This window comes from Polypterus senegalus, chromosome 2 (genome assembly GCF_016835505.1).
Source record: "Polypterus senegalus isolate Bchr_013 chromosome 2, ASM1683550v1, whole genome shotgun sequence".
Classification (NCBI taxonomy): domain Eukaryota; kingdom Metazoa; phylum Chordata; class Cladistia; order Polypteriformes; family Polypteridae; genus Polypterus; species Polypterus senegalus.
The window spans coordinates 110,097,733-110,124,344 of NC_053155.1; the positions used below are offsets into that span (position 1 = coordinate 110,097,733).

At 38.3% G+C, this 26,612-nt stretch overlaps 1 protein-coding gene across 4 annotated transcripts in view; it reads right to left on the minus strand.

Annotated features, from left to right (window-relative positions):
• Positions 1-26,612, minus strand: part of cntn5 (contactin 5) — a 1,359,131-nt gene that overhangs the window by 1,032,945 nt on the left and 299,574 nt on the right. For all 4 annotated transcript variants that reach the window (XM_039744349.1, XM_039744347.1, XM_039744348.1 and 1 more), the window contains exon 2: positions 3,846-3,907. The gene's annotated coding sequence lies outside the window, so the exon portion shown is untranslated. The remainder of the gene's footprint in view (positions 1-3,845; positions 3,908-26,612) is intronic.

Sequence of the window (26,612 nt, forward strand, 5' to 3'; positions counted from 1 at the left end):
GATATGTTTATGATTAAACCTAAAAATGGTGTTGATTCTTTGTTAGTTTTTAAAGGTAACACAATGTTGGCCATGCAGGTTTTTTCTTTTGAGAAGTAACTTTTTTGTGCCTGGTTTGGATTTCTGCATTGCTCTTCATGCTGTTGTCTTCGTCTCTTGTGAATTTGGTGGTTTCAATTATGAATAAATGGAATGAAAACATGCCAAAAAAATTAAAGATGTTTCTGGATGGTGGACAGTTCAAAATTTAATAAAGTACGCAACTGTTGTTTTAGATCCTAATGCCACTGCAGAGTGGCAATTTCTATTAATTTTAAATGAAGTCTGAACAATTTTTAATAATCTAGTTGTACATAACATACTGATATAAATGATACACACTTAGCTGCCCTCACAATGTTTTTAACCTCAAATCGAAAAAGCTTGATGAAAGAATGAATGAATACATAAACAAATTATTTGTTGCCATTAGTTTATATAAATTTGTATATTAATAACTACTAGACAATAATAGATAATTATCATGCATAGTAGTAAGTATTGCTTACAGGGTAAAGTAACTGGCAGTTATTACTCATGCCGACCCGCTTACAGGTAATGTTGCTATTGATGTTCCCTTCTTTTTCACTAAAAAGCATGATGGTTGTCAGCAGCCTAGACAGAATGTATTTTTAAACATGGCCTTAAAACAAAGAATTAGTCATAAATGGGAAGATATTGTCTGGGATTACTCTGAGTATGACACTGACAGTAACAAGAGTAATTGTGTAATTGATAACATGGTGGTCGGATTTGAGGAGATCAATTACAGAAAAAGATCACAACAACTCTTAAACAGCTTTTATAATGAAGCCTAAAATGACATTGAGCACCATGGCATGCTGAAAAAACTCAATCCTTCCAAAGAAAATAAACTGACAGGCTATGTAGGGCTTTTACTTTTTTTCTTTGCTGAAAGTTGTTGTCTGATCAGCTCAGTTGGTTGAACTAAAAAAGGGAGAAAGGGCCCAGGCAGAGCTATTTATTGAATGTCTGTCAGGTTGTGTGAATTACCTGCCTTCCTAAGGTACTGTGATGTATTGATCTGAAGTTTGAAATACCTAGTGTTGTGAAAGTAAGCAGCCTGCTCCTTGAACAGATGGGCAATACACATGAGACACATTTTATAAAGAGTTCATAAGATACTTCTCTGTATAAATGACTAGAACAAATACAGGCTCACAGTATCTATGTATTTCTGTGCATATTTCTGCATTTCCTTTAGCATGTTAGTACATTGTGCATTCATTAATCCTCATCGAACAGCCATTTTAAAAATAATATGAAAACTAAACTAAAATGATTCTCTAAAAAAATAATTACTAATTAGGGTAAGTCACCAAAAATAAAATGGTCAAATGTCCAAAAAATTAAACTCAAACTAACCTAAAAATACAATGACAAATGAAAATAGTATGCAAATAAAAAGCGAATTAAAACTAAAATTTAACTAAAATAAACTTGGCTGTTACTGCCAGCGTGGATTTTTCCCTTTTCCTGACTCCTCTGGGTGTCCAGTTTCCTGCCTGTAACTCTCTGGTAGCACCATGGTCAGCAGTAATCCATTGCCATTAAGAAACATACTCTTTTATAAATGACTTTAAAATTAATTTTTTGCTTATTTATACCATCAAATTTACATTTTTGTCTAACTTTATTGTTATAAATGAGGCAAAAAAGTTCAATCATGCGAGTGGTTCAAATTTGTAGTCACATTTTACACAATCAGTTCTCCATACTTGAATGCTTTTTATCACACATTGGCTCTGATTTAATTCTTATCTACTGTATTTTATTTTATAAAATGAAGCTTTGCCATTTTCCCTGTTTAATCTGTCCACTTTGAATGTTGTGGCATAAGACATAGGCCATTTACTTCTATACATTATAATAAAAAAGTTTTTATTGTATCCACCCCAGTACTAATGCGTTGCCAGAAAAAAACAAAAAAATCTTTTTGTGTAACCAAATGATTTCAATTATGAATAAACAAGATCCAAGATTGTTTCTGGCAAGCATTTAATAAACTGGTGTAATGAGTGGAAAATTAGAAATGGAGGATTATGGACAGAAAATGAGTGGAAAATTAGAAAAGAATGATTATGGACAGAAAGAAAGATCATTTTATGATAGTGTAGATTGTTCAGACCTTAAAATACATAAAATGCTACACAGAAAAAATCTACAGAAAATATAAAACTGTTTTATACAAAAAGAAGCAAACAAGAAAGCAATTATATTAAGATTCAATGTGATAATTAGCTTTAAATTCCTTGTTCAGATCTGTTATTTGAAAAGATATAAAAAGAGACCTTTATTTTTGGATTGAAGCTGATTTCTGAATATGAAAAGATGTTACTATGTTTACTTATTTTATAATGGTGGCTTCCAGTGATAAATAATCATTAATAAGACTTTTCTCATTCAATGAAGCTACAGGCCAACCTTTCACCAGAACCCTGATTGTAACATGCATAATTTAGTACATCATGTTCTATTTTTGATATAGGTATTACTTACTTGCTACCAAATAACCAAAAAAAACCTTTTTTAAATAATATGCAAATGCAGTATGTGCCATGCAACTCATATGGCAAAATCCTTTGTGTCTCAAAATCTGTTCTTCCCGAAATTCTCACAAGCACTATGTACAATGTAACACTTTCAAAAAGTCTATCACTGAAGGAAATGCTGTAAACATTTTGAAAAAAAAGCACTATGTATGGAAAATCAGGCTTAAAAAAGAGACTGATTTGAACTTATTTTATCCTTAAAATGTACTTATGGGATCTCTACTTGTTGAATGCCTCACTGAACGCATGTTATAGGCTAGAATGGTCACATGAGACAGGAGAGAAAGAATGAAAACATAATTTTCTTTTATAGCAAATATTAGTGTTTAAAAGCTCTGTCACATTACATGATTTTTTCAGTCACAAACATCATTTACATAATCTCAACGGGTCAGAGGTAGCATGCTCCTGTGACCACCAGTGGAGTCATCTGACATCTCAAAGTGACTCAGCCCAGCCAGTCTGTGATCCGTCCTGACAAAATCAAACAAGTCTGATGTCATCCTAAAGTCATTTATAACATGTTTGTAGGTTTCAGTTTGTCTTAAGTCATGAGAGTGGGTTAACTGCTGACAACTAATGAGCACTTATAAAGCATATAATATGGGCATGACGGGTAAGGAATATGGGTGTTTTGGACTGTACACACAGAAGAGATGCTTGTCTGTCTGATGTCCTGTGTTTTATGTGCCAAGACAGAATGGAAAAAAGGGAAAGACTGAGCCTAAACTTTCAATATCCAGAAAGTATTTGTACAGCACCGACTCTGTCATAAAAATGCTCACAAATCTTATGACAACTCATATAGTTGTGTAATTTGTCATCCCCTGTGATTTCTGGGTGTGTAATCTGACATCTTCAGGCAACTAGATCAGCAACTTCATCCCCTTCAACTAGAAGTCTTATAATGTAACTCCAATTTAAGTTGAAGATGATTTGTTTTTTCCAAGTCTTTTCTTAAAAGTTATGATAATATACAAAACTTTGATGACCCAGTACAAGATTTTGAAGGCTTAATAAATGAACAATTCTACTCTGATTCATGACACACTACAGCATAAAATGGAAAAAAAACTATAAGCAAGATACCCAAGGTACTACTGCCAATGGATCTAAAACATTAGATGGAAGCCAGAATTAGCAGAACAGTACTTGAACAAACATGACGTAATCTTTAAAAACAAAATATGCCAATCAAAAAGATATCAGAAAAGACAGAAGATGTATTCTTACTATGGCTTGTGATCTTCACCACTTTGTCAGTACATTCTAAGTTTGCCAGGTAAAATGAATTCCTGTAATAAAAAGATAATTGCATTTTTAATTTGATAACACAAAAACAATGAAAACAATAAGCATTAAAATAATAATTAAGTTTGATTACTAATAACATGTTTTAATATATAAGGAAAAAAAGTAATGTACAATATCATGAGATTTAAAACACACAGTATTTGGCAGGGTTGGGCACAATATATCATGGTGGGGCGGGGTCATCGTGTATACTAATGAGTGCCAGTATGACAGTGAAATGTAACCTTTACATGAGAGTTGGTACACAGCAATAAGTTATAGTTAACTTACAGGTTGGTACTTATCAGCTTACACCAATAATATGTCAATGACAATCAAAACATTTGTGCACAGGACACAATATTTCTAAGTCCACTGGCAAATTTAAGTCAAGACAAATGGGTGCAAGTCAATAAAATAAACTAAAACGGAGTTTACTTAAGCATAAAATAATCACATTACCTTAGGTGTGTCATGTTTCAGCAAAGGTCTGTTTTATATAATAACACAATTTATTTTTGTATAGCCCAAAATCACACAAGGAGTGCCGCAATAGGCTTTAACAGGCACTGCCTTTTGTCAGCTCCCCAGCATTGACTGTCTAAGAAGACAAGGAAAAACTCCCTTATAGGAAACAAAATGGAAGAAACCTTGGGAAAGACAGTTCAAAGAGAGACCCCATTCCAGGTGGGATGGGCATGCAATGGGTGTCAAAAAAAGAGGTTAAATACAATGCAATACACAGAATGTAACACAAGTAATTCCAGGTTATATTTATTTTCCTTTTCTGTGTGTTCTTTGATTAATGTGAAGTATTCATTTTTGATGTTTATTGGTTTTATGTATTTTTGCTGGTATTATTCTGTTTATTTATTATGTATGTATTATGTGTTCTCCTTTATTCATTGTTTTTAGGGTTAGGATCCTAGAGTCCAGGCCACCATGATGTCACTACTAAAAGACTGCCCTCAGCCTATATATATGAAGCTGGGAAGCAGGTCCCTTAGTAGTTCACTGACTATCGTTCTGGGGTGCAGTACTGATCTTTCTGGGTAAGTTGCAGTGTACCTACGATAGCCTTGTGTTAACTGCAGTTCAAGACCAAACCGTCCTGTCAAAGCACAGGCAGGTAAAACTTTTTGAGCATGAGGATGCACATAGGAAAACAAAAAAGTACTGAGAATAAAAGGAAACTAAAGCCACAACGAGAGACAACATTCAAGGTCGATAGAACAAGGAAGAGGTCAAAACTAAAAGTAACATGTGAGAAGGTTTTTTTTTTTTTTGTGCAAGGTTTGGATAAGAAAATGACATCCCAGCAATCATTTTAACCCATCACACCGATTAAGCACAGTTCTTGACCTCAGAGGCGGAAATACAGGGAAGTGGATCAAACAACAGGATTACAAAATGGCGATGACTGAGGACAACCAAGATATTTCATAACAAAACACAACATCTGAATCATTATGAAATACAAACAAATAATAAAATGAACAGTATCCTTGACCTCAATAAACCCCAATCATGACACAGAGTAAGTACACTAGTACGGTACTAAAAGTTGATGATCCTCATGTCTGTGCTGTTTCAGTAAAGAGTGGAACAAGATCAATACTGAGTTTAGCAAAAATATAACTAGTCTTGTTTTTGTTTCATGTTTTTCCTCTGTTTGCGCAGTTGGCTGTCTAATTACCTGCAAGCTGGCAATTAATGTCGCGCCCTCTCCCAATTAATGACAGGTCACTGCACATTCCTCTTGATTTAAAAGAGCAGAGAACAGGGAAAAAGTATTTCCTTATGTAAACGTATTAAATAAATAATTATAACCATTGTATTTATTATTATAAATGTTGTTTACTTTGAGAAGATGCCCTGAAATAGTAGAATCATATCTGAAGCATTGTATCTCTGTAATTCCTGGGCAGATCTACCATCAGGGTGACCTGCATGCACGTCCTGGGGCCTTGGCATATGAGACAAAAAGTAACATCAGCATTTTTTTTTTGTCCAGCAGTACTTCATACTCTTCCAAGCAACACATGTGCGTGGTTACTCGTACAATATACAGTATTGCTGCTCCTTGACCTAATGTACAAATGACCACTGTCTTAATTCTCAGAGGGAGAGAACTCCCCAGCTCATTTTAGTTTTATATGTGTAATTTTATGCATCTGATACTCTGGGGCCTGTGGGAGTCTTAACCTGGTCTTACTTTCCCAATTACATACATAAAACTGAAGAGTTGATCGTTGGCATTCATTATGCGTTCAGCTTTTCCCAATAACCGAATTAATTCACTTTTGTAAGGAAACTGGAGCACACTGTGGAAACCCAGCAGGAAAACATGTAAACTCCAGGCAGGGAACAGCAGTGACATGACTCCCTGTGCGACAGTAGCACTAACGCTCCTCCACCGTGTCACCACCGTGTGTGTTATTAACAGTATTCATTATTTAAATGAAATTAATGATTTATCTGTAAAATGTAATATACATACTTTAATGCATTTCATCATGCAACTGATATCAAGTATAAATCCAAGAATTCTAAGTTTGCCAAGAGTTGGAATGTCATACATTTAATGTGTTCTGTGTGGTGATCTATTGCTGCTTGCCACTGCTGTCAGGTCAGGAGGAAGCTTCAGAAGCACATAGTGATTAACAACTGGATTACGACGGTCTACTTTAATGATTAAGTAAATTATGAGATTAAAGTGGACATTCCGAGGTTAAAGCCGAAATTTCCACTTTAATCACAAAATACGCCTTTTCACTGTGTCTTTAATTTTTTTCTGTTTGGCTCAAATACAGCACTGTAAATTATGTTGCTGTTGAGAAGGTGCAAAAAAAAGATGGTATGTGAGACTTTTAAAATGTATCATGTCATTACAATGGGGAATAAGTGACGCTTGAATATAAAAGCACCACGATTGCATTTGTATGTCGGCATTTTGCTTCACCATATCAAACCATTCATCAAACATCGAAGTGCGTACTTTGATCCTGTAGCATCCTCAAAATGACTTTCTGTTACATGTAGTAGATAGTAAACAGAGACTCTGATGTCACGTTTCAACTTTTATCACACTGTGCCCCCTGACATTTTGCTGGGACTGCAATTCGCACACGCATTGCGTTAATTTCTGAGGAACTGCTCAGAGGACGTGTGAAATGAACACTGGGAACGGGTGGCAGCAATGATGTGTGCGTGTACGCGTTCTGAGCGTGAAGTATAAACAAGCCCTTAGTTTTGATTCGCTGCTAGTCCACAACTCTGAGGTATACTGAAACACAGCTAAATCCGAAAGTTAATCTTCTTACCATAAATATGTACTAAAACCGGGTCAGCACAAGTTCATCCAGAGCTGATAGCACACTTCAATTGACTTTCTGGTTATAGATTAGATTTCACCATTAACATAGTGTGATCATGAACAAGTCACTTCACCTGCCTGTGCTCCATATGGTACCCAAAATAAAAGTAACCAATTATATTTCAAAATTTGTATGTTACCTTGGAAAAGCATCAGTCAAATGTGGAATATGTCATGCACTGGATCACCAATTCTGCCCTCATAAAGAAAGGCAGCAGGCTAGCCAACAGAACCAAAAGATAACCCACTTCAAGTAACTATGTATGCTGGTGATAGACTTGGCAGAGTTAGGTTGAGATACATTAGTTTTATCAATGGCAAAGTCAATGATATTATAGAATGTACATGTCACACAATATTTGATAGGTGTGACAATATGAAGAAAGTCCACCTATCCATCTACTGAACTAGGTTTACCAGGTACAAGGGCCGGGAATGCAGTCATTAACTACAGACATGCCTGTACCTAAAATTACTCATAATAGGCTAGTTAATTTTTGTCAGTCAATCTAACTTAACTGAATGTATTTGTAGATAGAGAGGAAAGTGAAGTGAGGATTAAGTGCTTTGACATATCCACAACACCCACTATGACACTCTGTCACATTAGACTGAAAAAAGCAGATTAAATCAGCTCTCCTACAGTATTAGAAAATTAAATGTTCCTCATTTCTTTACTGAAAATAAATGTGATAAGATAGAATAACACATTTCATGTAATTACATTGGCTTACAATTCTTTTTTTGAAATCGCATCCATCCATTTATTTTAACAACCCGTTTCTTTCATTAAATACAGTGACTCAGAACCTGTCCCTGCAACATCAGATATAAGGCAGAAATTAGTCCTGGAAAAGACTCTAATCCTAAGGAGGAGATTTAAATTCTTTTACACACACACACCTGCACATAAACACATAACAGGTGAAAACTCCACACAGATATGCAACTGAGTTTGGATTCTCACCCTGGAGGTGTGAGCCAGGAGCACTAAACACTGCACACTCAAGCCATCCTTAAAAAGTGAGTTCTTAGCAAAAATAGAAAACAGGATTAACTTTGTAAATTAGCTTATAACTTTAAAAATTAAAAATTCATATGATACAAGGCTCATTTATCTTCTAGTCTGTCTGAAGAAAGCATACCATTTTGCATCCAAAGCAGGGTAATTTTCTACTTCATTTATATTTTTCACAAAGTAACTGAGCACTGGCAGGTGCAAACAGCTAGAATCAAAGGCATCCAAGTCTTGTCAGATCATAGACTCTCCGTAAATTACAGCCTGTCTGTATTTGACATTTTCCCTCAGGTTGCACTGGTGGTATAATTCTTATTTATTTATTTTTGGTTTATTTTTAACACTTGTCAGAACAGTAGCGTTTTTTTTTTCTTCTTCTTCTTCTTCTTTCTCCAGTTTAGCTATTTATGAAGCTTGTATAATTGGGAGACATTATATCAGATATGTTTAGTGGTGGGGTGTCCAGCTGGCAAGAAGATGCCAGGGGACAAAGGCACAATCAGCATGGTATATTCCAGAAAAAGATCCTGAACAAAACATCCATATAAGAGAGAAAATCACAAAGAAAGAAATTCTATGCATATTAGTTGAGATAGGCAGTTGTCACTGGGAAGCTGTGTGTACTAAAGGCATATCTTAAGAAGGCACACAAACATACGACACAAAGAGTCACTGTTAGAGAAACCGAATGTTGTTACCCTGCAGATGCCAGGGGTCTCTAGCCCTCAACTTTGAGAGAAGTAGAATGACTATAGTTATACTGTAATACTGCACTTGGACATCATGAAGATCACTTCAGAGCTGGTCTTCTAAAAACCTTTAGAGTTTAGGGGTAACAAGATACTAGCAGCCCCTAGAGGGCTATACCCTGAGGTTTCTGCTGCCAAAGAAGGCTAAAACATGGATTCAGAAATGTTTCTGGGTTTTTGCCAGAACTCATGTCAGGAAGTGATTTAAAGCCACCTTAGGCCAAAGGTCCTGTTGAGTCTGGATCTAGTCTCAGGTTAGAAGCAAAGACCCTTTGGCAAGAGGAAGAAAATGTTGTAGGGTGAGAAAAAGAGTGCATATGTTTGGTAATTGACAAGTGAGCAAACAGGCCAGGGTTTTTTTGTTTGTTTCTTTTCCTGTACTGTATATGTTATTATTCACAATTAAGATATACAAATATATTCAGAAAAAATGAATAATATTTACCAAATGACAACAACATCAGGCCTTGTGTACAAAACAACTCTGGGTCTCTCTTATACATGAACCCACATTCACATTCTGGTTAAAAAAATAATTATATACACTAACAAAGTGCTTTGGTCAATTTTTTGTCATGTTAATTACATATTTAAAATAAAAATTTAATTCTATTATTAATACCTGTTGGTGGGTAGATGTTATAGCAAAATAGCAGAAAAGTGAGACAGCTACCTAAACAGCACACCAGTTTTGTTGTCTGGTTGGCAGGAATCTGCATTTTTCCTCTTGTCGACCTCAGTGCATATTGCATACAGGTATGTAAATGTCAGTGAAATGCCAAAAGTTGAAGAGGTGTCAAAAGCCATCATTTGGAAACAGGAGAGTGATGACGAACTGTGTTATAATTAAAATGAGCAATGTGATCTTTTATAACTTTGATGTTCAAAGACTTCACTCGTCAGTTGTTGACAGCATCTCCTTACAAGAACATTCTGCTTTGAATACACTTAATGTCTTTGAAGAGATTCAGCATAGCATATAAAGATACAGTGAGAAGGAAAGAATAAATTGTTATCATTACTGGCTAGTGACAGGTGCCTTGCACTTTAAGTTGGCTTGCTGCAGAAGTTTGTCATGATTTTATTGGGCTGCCACTTAAAAAAGGCTTTAAAATACGGCTATTCTAAAGGGCTTTTTTTAAGATGAATAATGTTAGTGTTTTTATTTTGTTTACACAGGTGAAAATTAGTAACTAATACTAAGAAGAGAAAATTTAAAAAGTGCTCAAAATTACTCCATCTGCAGTAAGGACAACATGGTTTATAAAAGCAATGGCAGCAGAAACCTGCCTGGAAAACATGAGAAACTTGGAGCATATGGAAAATATTCAGCACATAAAATCTTATAACTACTTATACAAGGCACTGTGTTTTGTCAATTGTGGACAGATTATCAGACCCCACCATCACTTAACTGACATGCAGACAACATACGGTGAAAGTATAGACCAGTGAGCACTATCCACTGCTAAACATTTTCATAGATGAAAGAAATTAAAAGGATATCATTAATACGAAAGTGCAAGTAAGATACCCTGCATACTGTGGATGCAGGTTTCCACTACAACTTCTATTAAGCAAATGCATATTAGTAGTTAGCAAAAATTCCTTCTTAAATTGCATTTCAACTTTGTACACAGTGATCTTGTGACCTGTGACTCTTAGCAAGTCACTAACTCTGGCCAAAATTCATAACAAAATCAATTATGAGGCTGACTCTTGCAGGAGCTTAGGATGAAATCAGTGCTAAGTAAGCAGCATTATGAGCTGGCAATTCATTATTCAAATGATTAACTTTAGCGCCAGCTGCAGGGGAGCCTATAAAATTGCTGAGCCTGTCACAGTCGAGTGATCACCTTTCTTGTGTGGATAAGCAAGCGGTCCTACTAAGGACAGCAAGTTACACAAAAAAACAATGAAATGAGCAATAGTGCAGAGGGTCAAGTGTTGTCAAGCAATGCAAAGTACTACATTGGTGTCAGAAGTGGGATAAGTAAAAGACCTATAATCCAACTCAGGGAAAGCATTGAGTACCAAGGAAACCTAAAAATGGACTTGCTCAGTTGTTGATGAAGAGTACTGAAAATGAGATCTAGGACCTGAAACACCACTTGCACCATCAGGTGATGAAAAAGGAGAACAAAAAGACTACTAGCATTGCAGACCCGCACATGGAGGTTCAGCCATGCTCATATAATGATCTGAATGAAATGCAGCATGAAACACCCCTGCTACTCTGCATAATAGCTCCTCATCTCAACATCCCTGCTTCACAGCTTGATAGCACAATACTCAACATGCCTGCTGCTGTGCACTATTCACTGGCTGCCTGACCACAGCAGAAGAGAAGACCACCGAGCTATTTCAAAGAGTTTCTGTGACTTTGTAAGAAATTGTTGGTAGTAACTGGGACAGCTGACCCAGCTATGTCAGTATTGACTCTCACATCAGCCAGGGATGACATCGGTGCTAAGTCAGCAGCAGTAAGAGTTGCCATTCCCTGTTCAAACAAGCAGATTCAGTGCTAGCCGCAGGGAAGACTATATGAAGAGGCAGCCTACCATGTCGCACGAGTACTAACTTGTGTCGCTAATGAAAGCAATCTACATAAAACAGCAGTAAAATGAGCAAAATCCACTGCACTGCACTACATTACTATAGCTGGAACGGTACGGTGGCTGCAACTTCACAAATGCTAGCAAATGTCTGTTCTATTTAGGGAAGTACAGTTCGTGCAGCTTTTCACAGGGTACTATATATCCCTCCAAATCAAAGAAATGCAGATTTGGCTAATTGGGCCTGTATGAGTAAAATTTTCCCGCAATGAAGTGCACCATATTCAGGTTCCTGCTTGAGTCATGTATTTTCTACACTTATTCCATCTCCCTGCACCTCACCAGTGGAGGAAACTCAGAAAATGAGCATTCACTGTAACTCTGAATAACCCAAAACTTTTTAAGATGGTATTGATTATTGGTAGGTGATGTATAAAACAAAGGTACAGTAGTTTGCAAAAGGAGCTATAATGTGAAGTTCAGGTTAGATGTGTACTGATGTATTCAATCATGTGAATTAAGCTCTTTTAAACACTCGATTCATGTTTAAAATGCATATAAAAACTAACCACATGTGCTGTAATATGGAGACATTTAGCCATTTTTCAAAGCGTTGAGGTTTCTATGTTGATTTGAGGTCTTGTTGTTTAAAGTCAGTCTTCCAAGCTTTTTTGGCACACACCATAGCATTAGATTCATTGTATATGGAGACTAATTTTTCATGTAAGAGTTTGCAACACACATGTATGAATTGCTTTTTCGAAGAACAGAAAAAAACCCAAGGTCAACAGGCAAAGCAAATGTCGGTCGAAGTTCAGTATTCTGGGCAAACTTCTAGAACTAATGCTGGCTCCAGCACTGAGTGTTTTTATTCTCCTTGTCCTCATTTTATAAGATGCTAATAAGATGCAGATGTCACTTAACGACCTGGCATTACTATCAGTCAGAAAGTGAAATAAAAAAGATCTGATCTGAATCCAGCAACAAAATAGGAAATGTGAAAGCTCATAAAAGAGCTCTGCTAAAGGCAAGATTTAACCTTTGGGAGAGATTGCTTATAATAAAATTCTGCAAATACTGAACACTGTTGCAGATCATTGCCTATATCCACTTGGTCAAGAGGAGAATATATTTATTTTACTATTTTGATACAATGAAGTCTAAAACTGCAGTGGCCAGTTCATGATCCTCATCAATTGCTTTCCAGCCGATACTGTAATAAGGTAATTGGATATGTATTACTGGTTGTAAAACACAAGTTCTTATTGAACCAAACTGCTTTGTCAAGGCCAGTAAGGTTGAAATGGTGCCCTTGGGTCCTGTGTAAGCTAACAATTGCGGTGGTGGTGGTGGGGTAAAGTGTATGAGGAAAATTATCTACTTTTAGAAAAAAGAAAATAAAATCTTGAGTATTATATAGCACTCTATTAGGAGTTAATTTTACTACTTTTTATTTCAGAAATGCCATAAATACATCAAAAGTGCTTGTTTAGGCAGCTATTTAGCCTTACATACTGTACAATGAATGTATGTATTATATATATTTTAATTTATGTTTAATTTGAAAAAGGATTTATAGTACTGTACTTATCTACTGCTCTAGTGGACATAATATTTTTTAAGTAATTTAATTCAGGAATCTAGATTTCAAAATAATATTGAACTAGTATTCTCTTCTTTAATGTTTTCATCAGATGCATACATATTCTAGAAAAGTTTCTGTTAAGATTAGAAAAGCATTCCCTCCATTGAGTCAGTGCCTTAACATGGAGGATTGGTTTGTATAATCAATGATCCCCTGAGCAATGCTGTCAGGAGTTGTGTACTCCTGGTAGGGCCACCCATGGTGGCCGGCAGGTTTAGAGATGTCTGACTAAGACTGACTTCACCATCCCCACACCCTGTCCCAACATGGTTTCACATAGATTCCAGACAGGAAGCGAAGTGGTGTGATTGATGATTGTGCATCCTCACTACCACCAATATCAACAACTCCTTTGCACAGGCTCTTCTCTCCATCTATCTTCCTCATCTCTTCTCCTGTATCAAAGTCATATGGCGATGGGCAACCAACGACTAGAACTACCATTGGGTGATGGTGTATGTTCTTAGTATGAAACCCACAAATACTGAAGCATTAGTGTGATGGCCGTTTATAGGCACACCAGGACAGCCATCTGTACTTGGTACCTGGTGAGTCACCCCTCTACATGTGGTCAAACAACTTCAAAAACTTTATCCTAGCTTTTTGGAATATCCGCTAACTATTGGTCGACCAGCTCAGAGAATAGCCCTCATAGCCTCAGAGGTCCAGCGCTACAAAGTGGGCCTCTGTGTCCTCAGTGAGACTCATCTCCCAACTCTGGCTCCATGATGTGAGGCAGGCAGCTGGTTTTATTTCAGACACCACAGAAGTGCTTCTAATCTTCCCCACATGTAGTATTTAAGGCAGAAATCCCATGATGCAGGGACTCCCTAGTCCTGCAGCTCCAACTAGCAGCCCTCACGGGACCCAAAAGGGCTTTCGCTAAGGACTACAATGCCCAACATGCCCTGTGGGCACCCACATGGGGATCCGGGTATGTTCAATCTCCGAAGATTGTCATCCCACTCAAAAACCTCCTCGACAATCATCTATAAGCTCCAGTATGCTGACAATGTTGCTGGTGTAGCTCTTCACCCGGAAAGCCTTCAGATGATTAATGAGTCCTTACACTCAGCCTATTTCTGGATGAGCCAGAAAATCAACACGTCCAAGACACTGACCCTTTAGAATGCCTTCCAGCACAGAGATCCTCCATTGGGCCTCAAGATTGGTAACAAGACACTGTGGAACACACAATCCTTCCTCTACCTCAGAAGCATAATATCCAATGATGCTTCTGTGCCTGCAGTGATTGCGAATCCTCCAAACTAGCCTCCTTTGCATTTGGCCGCCTACATAAGTATGTCTTCTGTAACCAAAATCTCCACATGGCAACTAAGATTGTGGTATATCACGTGGTACATCAACACTCCTTTGTAGATGCGAGTTCTGGGATCCCTACAGCAAGCAAATCCACACACTACAAGCATTCTACATCTGCTGCCTCCAGAAGATCCTGGGCATTACTTCAGAGGACACAGTTTTGGAATGCTGCTCATCAACTAGCATTAAGGCCATGCTGCTTAGCTATGTCCTCCGCTGGACCACATGAATGAGTTCTATATGGTGAACTCAATGAAGGATTCCAACCTCAAGGTGGACCAAAGAAATGCTGGAATGACTACTTTAAAGCGTTCACTCAAGGCTTGCTCCATTCTACATATGTAGCTTGAGACACTTGCTGGGGATCACATGCTTTGGAGCGGAGGCGTGTTCACGGGGGGGATGGGGTGGGCACTGCACCCCCAGAGACATGCCGTGCCCACTCTGCGAAATGCTCTCTCTGTCCAATAAAAACCCTGGAGAAGAATAACATTTGATTTTCATTTTTGATGTTCACTTCGCCGCACATTTTGCAGCATGTTTTGAACCTGTTGACCGCATTCTTTAATTAAAACAGCGTATACGTTCCATTCTTCTTTTATTTTCTGGTTGGTAACACCAAAGGTTATGCATAGGTGGCTTATTAAAAAGCAGACATCTTCAACCTCTGTCCCTCCGTGAGCTGCTGGCTCCACGGTTGAGCCCAGCACCGCTGCTACCAACACGCAACACAGCGCACCCACATCGGGAACTGAAACTCCAAAAGATGTAGATAAGCTTACACAATCCTCCAGCTCTGCGCCCATGTTGGGTACTCCAAACCTCTGCCTTCAAAATATACAGTCCGGTCTGCCTGACTTAAATATGGATAGCCAATGACAGCCCATTTTAATTAATTATCCCAAGCGCGCATTCGGAAAGACACTCAGATGTTTTAGTGCAAGCTGGTATCAGTCTCGACCATGGCTTGAATATTCTGTTGTCCGTGATGCCAGTCTTTGCTTTGCCTGCCGCAAATCTAGTGTTTCGAATTCACACTGCGAGGACATATTCACCAAACACGGCTACACTAATTGGAAAAAAGTTCTAGAAAAAGACGGTGGCGGCTTCCACAAACACGTGTCTAGTATCCCGCACGTCAGAGCCTTGTCTGCATGGCAAGAGTATCGGCGCCGGACAGAGATGGGTGAAAGCATAGTTCAACTACTGGGTCCAACCCAGATACAAAAGAATAGATATTATGTGAAAAGCATTGGGGAGGCCGTTCAGTTCCTTGCAGTCAATGAACTGGCTTTGCGTGGTCACAATCACGAAGGTGGGGAGGAGGGACCTTTCCTTAAGTTCTTTGATTACACAATCAAAAAAGATGCCAAACTTGCAGAAATTGTAAAATGCATCCCAGACAACGCAAAATACACATCCAATACAATTCAAAATGAAATAATTGAGACTCTTGCCAAAATGGTGGTAAAAGATATCGGGACCAAATATGAAAAAGCTGACTCTCCTGGATTTTGCATTAAAAGTGATGGTACCAGGGATCGTTGTAACAATGAGAATTTGTCTGTAGTGATTTGATTTGTCCAGAACTCCATCCCTGAAGAACACCTGATTGGCTTAATTCAAGTGAATCAGCTTGATGCTGCATGTATTTGTAACCAAATTCTGCCACATCTCTCTGAGTTAGGTTACATCCCAGACAATTTAGTGTGTCAGTGTTTTGATGGTACTTCTGTCATGTCTGGGGCAAGGGGTGGTGTCCAGGCTTTGTTACAAAACAAAGTTGGTAAGTATATTCCATATGTACACTGCTACAACCACCACCTCCATTTACCAGTGATACATGCAATGGAATCAGAACCTCTGGCTAAGAAGTTCTTTGACTGGTCAAATTCATTGAACACATTTTGTCACAGACATTATGTTTCACACACATACAATATATCCACACTGGCAAGACTTCTAGAAATATGATGGACCAGTCATTACGATGTCACAAAGTCCATTGTCAACAATGAGGAAGCTATAAGGGGGCTTCTCTTATAGGTAGCAGAGGCTGACACTGCCCCTTTTGACATTTGCATAGAGACGTGGTCTTTTGACCCAATTAAAAAAGCAGAATTTCTTCAATACAGGAAAATTCCTCCTTCATGTGCTTGGTGTGCTGAAACCAGCCAATGCAATTCTACAGGCACATGCAGTGGATTTGTGCACGGCTGGAGAGGTTCTGACAGCTTCACTGACCACACTGAAGGAGATGAGATGTGTCTCATTCTGGGAGGAGCATTTCTCTCAGTGTGAAAGTAGGCCTACCAATTCGCTCAAAAGGAAACGGAAAGTTAATTCACAGCTTGATGATAGTATTGTCGTGTCTACGCTTGGGCATGGTGACTCTGATGAACAAATTGCTCCTAATGAGACTTTTAAAACGGCTATGTTCAGCATTCTTGATAGAGCTATTGTGAAAATGGAGACAAGATTCTCTCAGAGAAATGTTGAATTATTGAGGGCCACATCGCTTCTCCTGCCAAAATCAGAATTATTTCTTGATCATTCTCTCCTGAAACCACTTCAGGCACTTGCAGGCACAGAGCAAAACAGCATGAGCTTGCAAAATGAAATTGCTGTGGCAAAAGCAATGTTGATTAATAAACTGCCAGCTGATGCTAATCTCTCTGAAGCATGCAAATGCATTCAGCAGTACAAAGAGGCCTTCCCTATGTTGCATTCGCTATATGTCACAGCACTCATCATTGGTGTGTCTTCAACTGCATGAGAAAGCTCTTTCTCTACTTTGAACCGGATTCTCACTCCACTCCGCCAAACAATGCTGCATTCAAGGAAGAGAAATTTAGTCATTCTGGCACATGAGAAAAACATCGCAGAAAATCTAGACATGAATGAATTTATTTCAGAATTTGCCAAGAGTAACTGCAGACTGGTCCTGTAGATAATATCCAGGTTAAACACTGGAAACTGATATCCTATAGCCTCCCTAATGACTACCCAGCAGCATACACACATGAGGAGGAGTGACAGAGATGGACAATTGGATGGACAGTGTCATATTCGAACTGAAGGACAGCTGTGACTAATGACTGACTAGAAAAGCATCATTTACATATTAACTATTCTGTTATATGTGGTTAGATCGAGAGTTTTGAGTTAAAATTCCTCACCAGATCACTGTGAACTTTACACAGTCTCCCACAGTATGTGTGAGTTTGTCTGAAATCCAGATTTTCTCCTACTGTATCTCCCAAATGGTTTACATGTTAGGTTAACTGGTAATTCTAAGTTGGCCTTATGTTAGTGTATGAGATAGCCCTCCAGTCAACTATCACCAAATCCAGTGCTAGTTCCTGCCTTGACTTCAATGCCAATAGGATAGCCCCCAGTCTCAGAAACCTTGTCTTTGGCAGGATTAAAGTTGTTATGTTATTCTATTTTGGTGTGGTACAATGGTTAGAGTTACTGTCACACAGTTCCCGAAAAATCGGTACACATTCACTGTATTTGGGCCTGTTCACTGTATTTGTGGATTTTCTCTGTATATCTGCATGGATTCTCTTCAGGAACTCTGTTCTGCTCCCATGCAAGTTATGCTAATTGGCAGCTGTAACCTTGCTATGAACTGTTGTCCTGTCTAATTTTAATTCCTGCATTCAATGCATTACTGTTTTTGGAAAGGTTCCAGTTTCCATTTTGCTGCAATGAAATCACTGAATTCAGAAAACAAATGTCTCTTATTCTGTAGTGAACTAAGCTACCTTTAACACAGCACTGAATACCAACCCTCCAGGGCAGTTGTCTGCATTCCACTACCTACAAAAAAGAAATCTCAGAAGTCAGCTTTCAGCATGCTCACAAGGCTATATACATTTTCTTTGCCTAATGCTTTCAACTTAGACATGTTTCATACTTTAATTTGTAAAGATTCTTTTTTTTTTTTGGCTCATTGATTGAATGTCTTTTGCTAGCGATTTCTTTAAAAGCCTTGTGTGATATGCACTTGTTTCTGTGCAAGTTGTCAGTTTTTCTTAATCAGCAGTAATCTTATTAATTAACTGTTTTTTTTATTGCAACTTCTTTAATTACTCAGTTATCCTATGGCAACAAACTGTCAGTTAATAATAATAATATTAATAAGGCACTTGAACAAAGCCACCTTTAAAATATTTTCTCAGGAAAATTCTCCTTTAATTAACACTGACCTCATTAAAAATGTGCTACTATGTCCAAGAAGAATTAAGCAAAATAACTTCAACATTACAGAAATTATGTTGATTTATTAAAGTTAAACTGATGGAAAATATTGAAACTAAAAATGTACACAAATTAAATAATGAAGTCTATATTATTTTGTATAAACAAGATTGTGAAAAATAAAGTAAAGTCACAGGGACTTTAGCTAAGGACTTCGTATCTGGTGAAAACTATAAGCAATGCAATACCAATCAGTGGAAATTAACTTTATTCTGTTCTCATAATTTTCACAGGATTACTATTCTACGATTTATAGATATCACTAACAGATAAAAAGCAAAATAAATGTAAAAGGTATCTTATATCTGACTGCCAGTCAGTCTGAGTTCATTTACTATTGTTTTTCAGCAACTCTATAAATGGTTATTAATTTTTTTATGGCTTTTTTTTTTTTTTTACTTTTCATATAAGAACATAAGAAATCCGTCAAACGAGAGGATCACTTCACCAAACTGTTAGCTAATAGCTAATATGCAAATATCCAAAACCAGTGTCACATTACACAACCTCTAGTATTGGGTTATGCCAGATTGGAAGTTGATAACCTTGTCACTGTTAGTTTAAATGACTGAAAATTGCTGGCCACGTCACATTTAATGATTTTCCAGCATAGTTCTGCTCACTCCCTTTTGTGAAAGCCAATATTATGTTGCCTGATAGAGCTGATGCTACACAAATGGTTAACAGCTACAGCTAGTTCAGCTGCAATCTCCACCCTTTTATCCATTCTGCAGTGGTTCACAAAGCACAAGCGATAACATAGGTCAGCTTCTCAAAACGCTTTTTCCTTGCCGCTGTATTACATATATTGTACTTTTGTATGAGCATTCACTGGTTGTCAGCTTTCATGCACTCAAGCCCACCTGTACGACTACAGACATAACAGCCCCCCAAAGAGTCAGAAACCATCTGACCAGCATCATAGGCCCCCGGAAAAAGTAAGGTGCTGGGGCCCTTTTTTGACAGCAAAACATAAACATCATGGGTCTCTAAGCTCCTGGGGCGCCCAGCCAGTGCCCATAATGCCCATACGTTAACACGGCCGTGACTAACATCTCTAAACCTGTATAGTGTATGGTTTAAAGATTGCGGCTTACTAATTTGAACTTGAAAAGCCTTATTTGAATAGAGACATATTAAAAATAGCTAAATTATTTAAACAAAGTGTGAAAATAAATCAAAGAAGCAGTTAGCTTTTATTGGCTCCTTCAAAAGGCAAAACATAATGTACACTTCTTAAACATTTAATGATATTCTCCAGAGATATTATCACTTTAAAGGCCATCAAGCCTTCAATTTGTGGTGACTTTTAACATCAAATAGAAACCCTACAAGGAAGTTTTTATACAGTGTGAAAGATTGGGTACATTTATCATTTCTGCTGCTGCCATCAGCTGAGCCACCTCAGGGCTACACTGCAAGGTGCACACATATCAGTTTGTAGATCCCTAGTGATTATAATCGACCCAGCAGGGCCTTTGGATAGATACATATTGTGATGTGAAGAGAAGGAGCAATTGCAACAAGGAGGTGATTCATCATGTGCTGAAAAAAGAACAAGAATTTGTTCCATGCAACAAATATTGTTTTATTTTTCTTTGTCACCATGACATTAAGACATTGTAGCTGAGCACTAAAGACCTTTTTATCAATCTTTGAAGATTATCTTGCTCATTGGACATCCTTATCTAATGTTTTAAAAATGGCAAATATATTTGGCCAGTACCGGTTCACAGGGGATAAAAGCAGGATCTGAAAATTAGTTAATGGATGAGTGAATGTATATACTGTGCAAATTAAACAAAAAGGAGAAATTATGTGTACTGTACAGTAAAAGATTCTGCCACAGAATATTCATTAAATTTTACAGTTAAAAGTCTGAAAATGTTAACTGTTTTTCAGGACTAAAAAACGTGGAAAGAAAAGCAGAAAAGATTTGCTTTTGATACTATAGGTGGAGTGTTACCACCCCAAACAAAAGGCTCACAATTGATAATAATAATAATAATAATAATAAAGTTTTACATTTTGAGGGAATGTTGGACCAGCAGACTGGTGTCTAAAGGTGGTGAAGAAACTAATTAAGTACTGGATTTCTGTGACAGGAACCTTTACAGAAAGCTGCATAGTTAACAAGGTGACATTATGAGACAAGAATAATAGGTGGCATGTTGCTGCACTGGCTAGTGCTGCCAAACCTCAAATTGAGAATTCTGGGCTCAGTCTCACACCCAGTTATTGCCCATGTGGGGTCTGCATATTCTCCCCATGCTTATGTGGGTGGAACTCATGTTATCCTCCCACAACTCCAAAAATGTGCTGGTTGTATTGACTGGTGATTCCAGATGGTTCCTCAAAGACTTGCATGTGCTTGTGAGCGGTCCCTACATTGGACTGGTGTCCTGGCCAGTCCTGCCTCCTGCATTGCACCTAGTGCAGCCAGCATAGGCTCCAGCTCCTCAACTCTAAATTAGTTTAACTTGGTTCGTAAATATTATGCCATGTAATTCAGTAATATTACTTTAGTCAAAGCGAGGAGGCATGACTGGGAGATAAGTGTAAGTGTTAAATGAAGAAAAAGTTATAACCTGGGCATGAGTTGCCTCGAAAGTTTTCATATTGTAATTCTTTTAGTTAGCCAATAAAAGGTGTGATTCTGCTTGACTTTTCTCCAAGGGAACAGAAAACGTTATGTCTAATTACAAAATGTTATTTTAACTCTTAGTTAAAACTAGAAATAAATATAAAGGATAAGTTTGGTATTTTTCAAGTCAAAGCTAATTCTTTAAATCCATTATACTATATATAATAATATATGTTCTAAAGTGAAGCTTTTTTTTTTAATACATTTTTAAAATATCTTGTCTGTTCATGCACGTTTCAATGGGGATAAAGTGTACATGGTTCGATACGTAAATGAAAATGCCTTTAAACATACTAATTATGTCCACTTTGAAGCAGCAAAGATTTTGATTTAAGAAAAATGCCTTCAGTGTTCATGAGACATCCTTGTGATAATGAAAGGAAACTAGAAATAATTATATTGTCACTGATTCTCTGAACTTTTATGTTGACATAAGAATACATTTTCATGTTTGCTAATCTGCTCACAACTGATGTTGTGTGTGGAGTTATGACAACCAAACAAGCCCATAGCTCCAAGCTATATTCTGCATATTATCCTACTTTTGCTTCTGCAATGCTTATGTTCTACTATGGCTTGTGCTCAAATAATATACTAGGAAATCAGTGTTGCTTAAGTGGCCCATGTGTGTGAGTGTGTGCGTGTGTGTATACCCTGAAATATACCGGTGTCCAGTCTGGGTGTTGTTCCTGCCTTGCGCCTGATACTTGGTGGCATACTGTGGATAAGCAAGTTAGGATAGATTATTATTATCATTATTATGTCCATAGCATCTGTCCCATGCTGGCGCAGGGTTCACATTTTGGCACATCAATTTCCACTTGTTCCGATCCAGGGCATCATCATGGGGTGACATTAAGTTCATGCCTATCATCCCTCAACCAATCAATCCAGCATTACTTCGGATGCCCTCATGTCCGTCTTCTCTGTGGGCTCAGGCTGAAGAGTGTCTTTGCCACCAACTGGTTATCAATACTGATCAGGTGGCACTCTGTCCTATTTAGATAGAATAATGGAGGGAAGATATTGAGGACAGTAACTATTGATACTGTTATAGGCCAGCAAAGTGGAATAGTTGTAGTGCTGCTTTCTTGCAGTGAAGAAGTTTAAGTGTATGCAGAGTTTGTATGTTCTCCCCAGATGCTCCGCTTTCCTGCCACAGTCCAAGCATTTGTATGATAAATAGATTGTCAATGTCAAATAGAGTGTGTGTGTGTGTGTGTGTGTATGTGGGTGTATTTGGGTGTGCTCATCTGCCATGTACTGGCATCCTGTCCTGTAATTGTTCCTGCCTTTCAACTGACACTTGCTATGATAGGCTCTAGATGCCTTGCAACACTTTCCAGGCTAAGTGAATTTGGGAGATGGATGCGTATCTGTATAGTTCTTGTCACATGATAACATATTACGTGCCTGCTGAATATTCTCTATAATTGAAGCACATGCATGAATTATCAAGCTAGTGGCAGTAGTCAACCTTTGTGACATAAAGAAATGAGCTTGCCTATACATAAAGAATAAAAGCAATGGTAAGTGTGCCTTTTTCAGTTACTACTGTCTAGTTGTGAACACAGACATCATATCTGCACATTAACATTCAGTAACGTCAAGAATAGACTCTTGGACTTTCCATGGTGAAGCCACATCCCTGGGGCCAAGTTCTTTCTTCCAGTTTTGCAGGCTGCAGTGAGGAGTCTCTGTGGTGCTGAAAAATTGCAGTGGAGGAACACAAATGGAGTAGTTGGTCAAAATGATGCACACAGCTGATCTACCTTTAAAATGGCTGAATCTCACAAGAACAGTTTGCATTTTACCTTTCTAAAAACACACGTTTGTGGTGTTTCGCAATTTTTGTGTGATCTCAAGATGGGAATCAATACTTGAAAACATTTTTAGCTTGAAACCTGTAAGTTGTACATTTGCTGTTGTAGCAAGCTCGCTACTTTGCTGCCAAGTAGTGCTACTGAAGTTGTTAACCAAAGCAGTGTTGTAAAGTTGTAAACCTTTATGCTGCTTACTGTTGCATCTTTTACAATATATATATATATATATAGTACATACTAGGGGGCTCTGCCCCCTGCTCGCTTCGCTCGCCAACCCCTGCATTTGTTTAATCAGATATACAATTTTAAAAGTGTTTTTCTTTTCTTTGGAATCGTTGCTTTAACTGGTGCAGGACCACAGATTCTCATAGCGTATGGTCCATTATTGTGTAAATCCATGTTTTGTGCATTGAATGATGCGAAGGCGAAAAGGCTTTGTTTTCCACTCTTTGCCTTTAATTTCTGACCTTGATTTGTCCTGCTATTTCTTTCAGTTACACCTGGTTCTGATGATTAATTACCTTTTGTTTGTGCTAATGCGATCTTTACTATTTTTTGTTTTGATACTGTAGCTACTAACGTAATAAAGTGTGTGGTACTCGGCCCAGACACAGACAGGCAGACACGTTGACGTCACCCAGAACACGTTTATTATACATATCTACGGTTGCACAAACCCCCCAAAATCCCGACCACAACACAAATGCCTTACTTCTCTTCGCCTCCTCCCAGACCTTGTCTTCCTCACTCCCGACTCCAGCCCCCGAATGGAGGGAGGTGGCCCCTTTAATAAGCACCCAGATGTGCTCCAGGTGTGCTTCAGCAATCTTCTACCGGAACTCCCCAGTGTGGCAGAAGTGCTGGCTGCGTACCCGGAAGCACTCCGGGTGTCCCTGCTTCTCTTCCCCCCTGCACTTCCGGGTGTAGCGGAAGTGCTGAGGTCCAGGGCTCCCAAGGCATCTGGGCGCCCCCTGGTGGTGACCATGGGCCCCTACAGGGTTGAGCTTCCATGCTCTGTACCCGTGGTCCCCCTAGCCACCAGGGCAGATGCCCCCACATGGTCTGAGGTGGGCATACGCCCTCTTCCGGTCCTCCAAGGCGTCCCGGCCGGGTCGCCCCCCCAGGCATCTGCCACAAGTGTCACAGAAGTTCTACTTGAACAATCGCCGACTTCATAACCCCAAACACAACTTTCTAGCACCCTCTTCAACCCCTCCTCCCCCTGGTCTCGCACCCCCTCACTGCATCAATACCCCGTTATCAGTCTTCCGTGCTGTACTCCGCCCTCCCTCAATCGGACATAACAGTCACTTAAAACAAAAAAGGCTTCAACTTGGCTGGGACACTACAATATTTTTGAATTGTACTGTTTTTACTTTAAAGCTTCATTAAAAACAATATCTGAAATGACCCTTTCTTCAAGATCACACTGAATTTTGATTCCGTGTCTGGTGACACTTTGTGACAACGCAACGTATAACTGCCCGTGAGTGAATATTGTTTCTGTTTCTCTAATAAATAATCTGACTTTTTCTAATGTTTGTTTCTGTGATTTGTTAATTGTCATAGCAAAAGCTATTCTCACAGTAAACTGTAAACATTTTAATACGAACGGCATATCACGATCTCCTTTGGTGTCTATTGTTATTCGCGGAATATATACATTACCTTTCTTGTTGCCTGTTAAAATGAAATCGCTTCTCCGTGACCATAAATATACATCTGACCAAATTATGTATTCTTTGAAATTAAACTTGTCATTGCTTTGACTGGTGTGGGAGCACAGATTCTCATTGCGTAGGGTCCATTATTGTGTAAATCCACGTTTTATGCTTTGAATGATGCGAAGGTGAAAAGACTTTGTTTTCCACTCTTTGCCTTTTATTTCTGACCTCTCATTGTCCTGCTATTTTTTCCAGTCACACCTGATTAAATTCCTTTTGTTTGCACTAATGCAATCTTTACTATCTTTTTTTGATACTGTAGCGACTGACATAATGAAGTGTCACAAAAGTTCATCTTGAACAATCAAAGTCTTCGTAACCCCAAACGCAACTTTCTATCACCCGTCCCCCTTACCGCATCAATCAGTACCCTGCTATCTGTCTTCCGTGCTGTACTCCGCCATCCCTCAATTGGACCTAACAGTGACTTAAAATAAAAAAGGCTTCAGCTTGGCTGGGACGCTACAATACTTTCGAATTTTACTGCTTTCATATTCTGTACTTTTCTCTGCATGTGTATCGCACCATCGTTTGTTTGAGCCTTTTGAATTCCACTGCTTCATAATCTCTTATCTGCCTTTTTCTCTCTCCAACACTTTTGGGTGTCTTTACTCCACGCTGCTCTTCCTTCTTTGCTGAGAGCACAAGATCTGTGTGTGTTTTATTTATTTTATTTATATAGTACCTTTCCCATGTTCAAAGAACTTCAGAGAGTCTCCGAAAGAACAGCAGAGTATATGTGACATTGGATACAAATATTTTCTGCATAGAGCAGATAGAGGATACATGAAGCATTAAATAAAATAAAAGGCAATAAACTTAACAAGCAACATAATTTGTGATATAGCACACACACAAATTATTCTGAGCATCTTGACAAGGATGTACACTTAACGAAGGGGCAGAATGTTAAGTTATGTTGTTTTTAAAGCAATAAATTAAGTCAGCTTATATATTTAATTTAGGGAGGTCATTCCAAAGTCTGGGTGCTATATAGCTGGCGGCCTTGTCACCCACAGAGTGCAGGAGTGATGGAGAAGGATACTGATGCAGTCCGGTGCAAGGCCATTTAAAGTTTTATAGGATATTCACAGAATTTTCTATTCAGTCCTGTAAGACACAGGAAGCCAGTGAATGCAAAGCAGGATGCATGTTATGTGCTCGCTGTTACTGGTTCACGTGAGGACTCTTGCAGCAGAGTTTTGAATTAACTGGAGCTGTGATATAAGATTTGAAGGGGCACCTGCCAGTAGAGAGTTACAATAATTGATGCAGGATGTGATAGAGAGGAATGAGCGAACACAAGATATGTGACAGAGGTAGAAGTAAGAAAGTTTCTTAATGTGGTTTATGTGGTTGGAATAAGAGTGGGTGGAATCAAAAATTAAACCAAGCTTCCTTGCGTTAGGAGAAGTTCTGATGAGATCACCGTCAAGAGTGACTCTAAAGAAGCTAATTTTCTAAAGCTAGGCTGTAGTGCCATTTGCAGGATTTCAGTTTTGTTGCAGTTTAATTTTAAAGAGTTTTGCTCCATCCAAGTTTTAATTTCACTGAGGTTGGTTGTGAGAAAGCTCTGATGAAGTT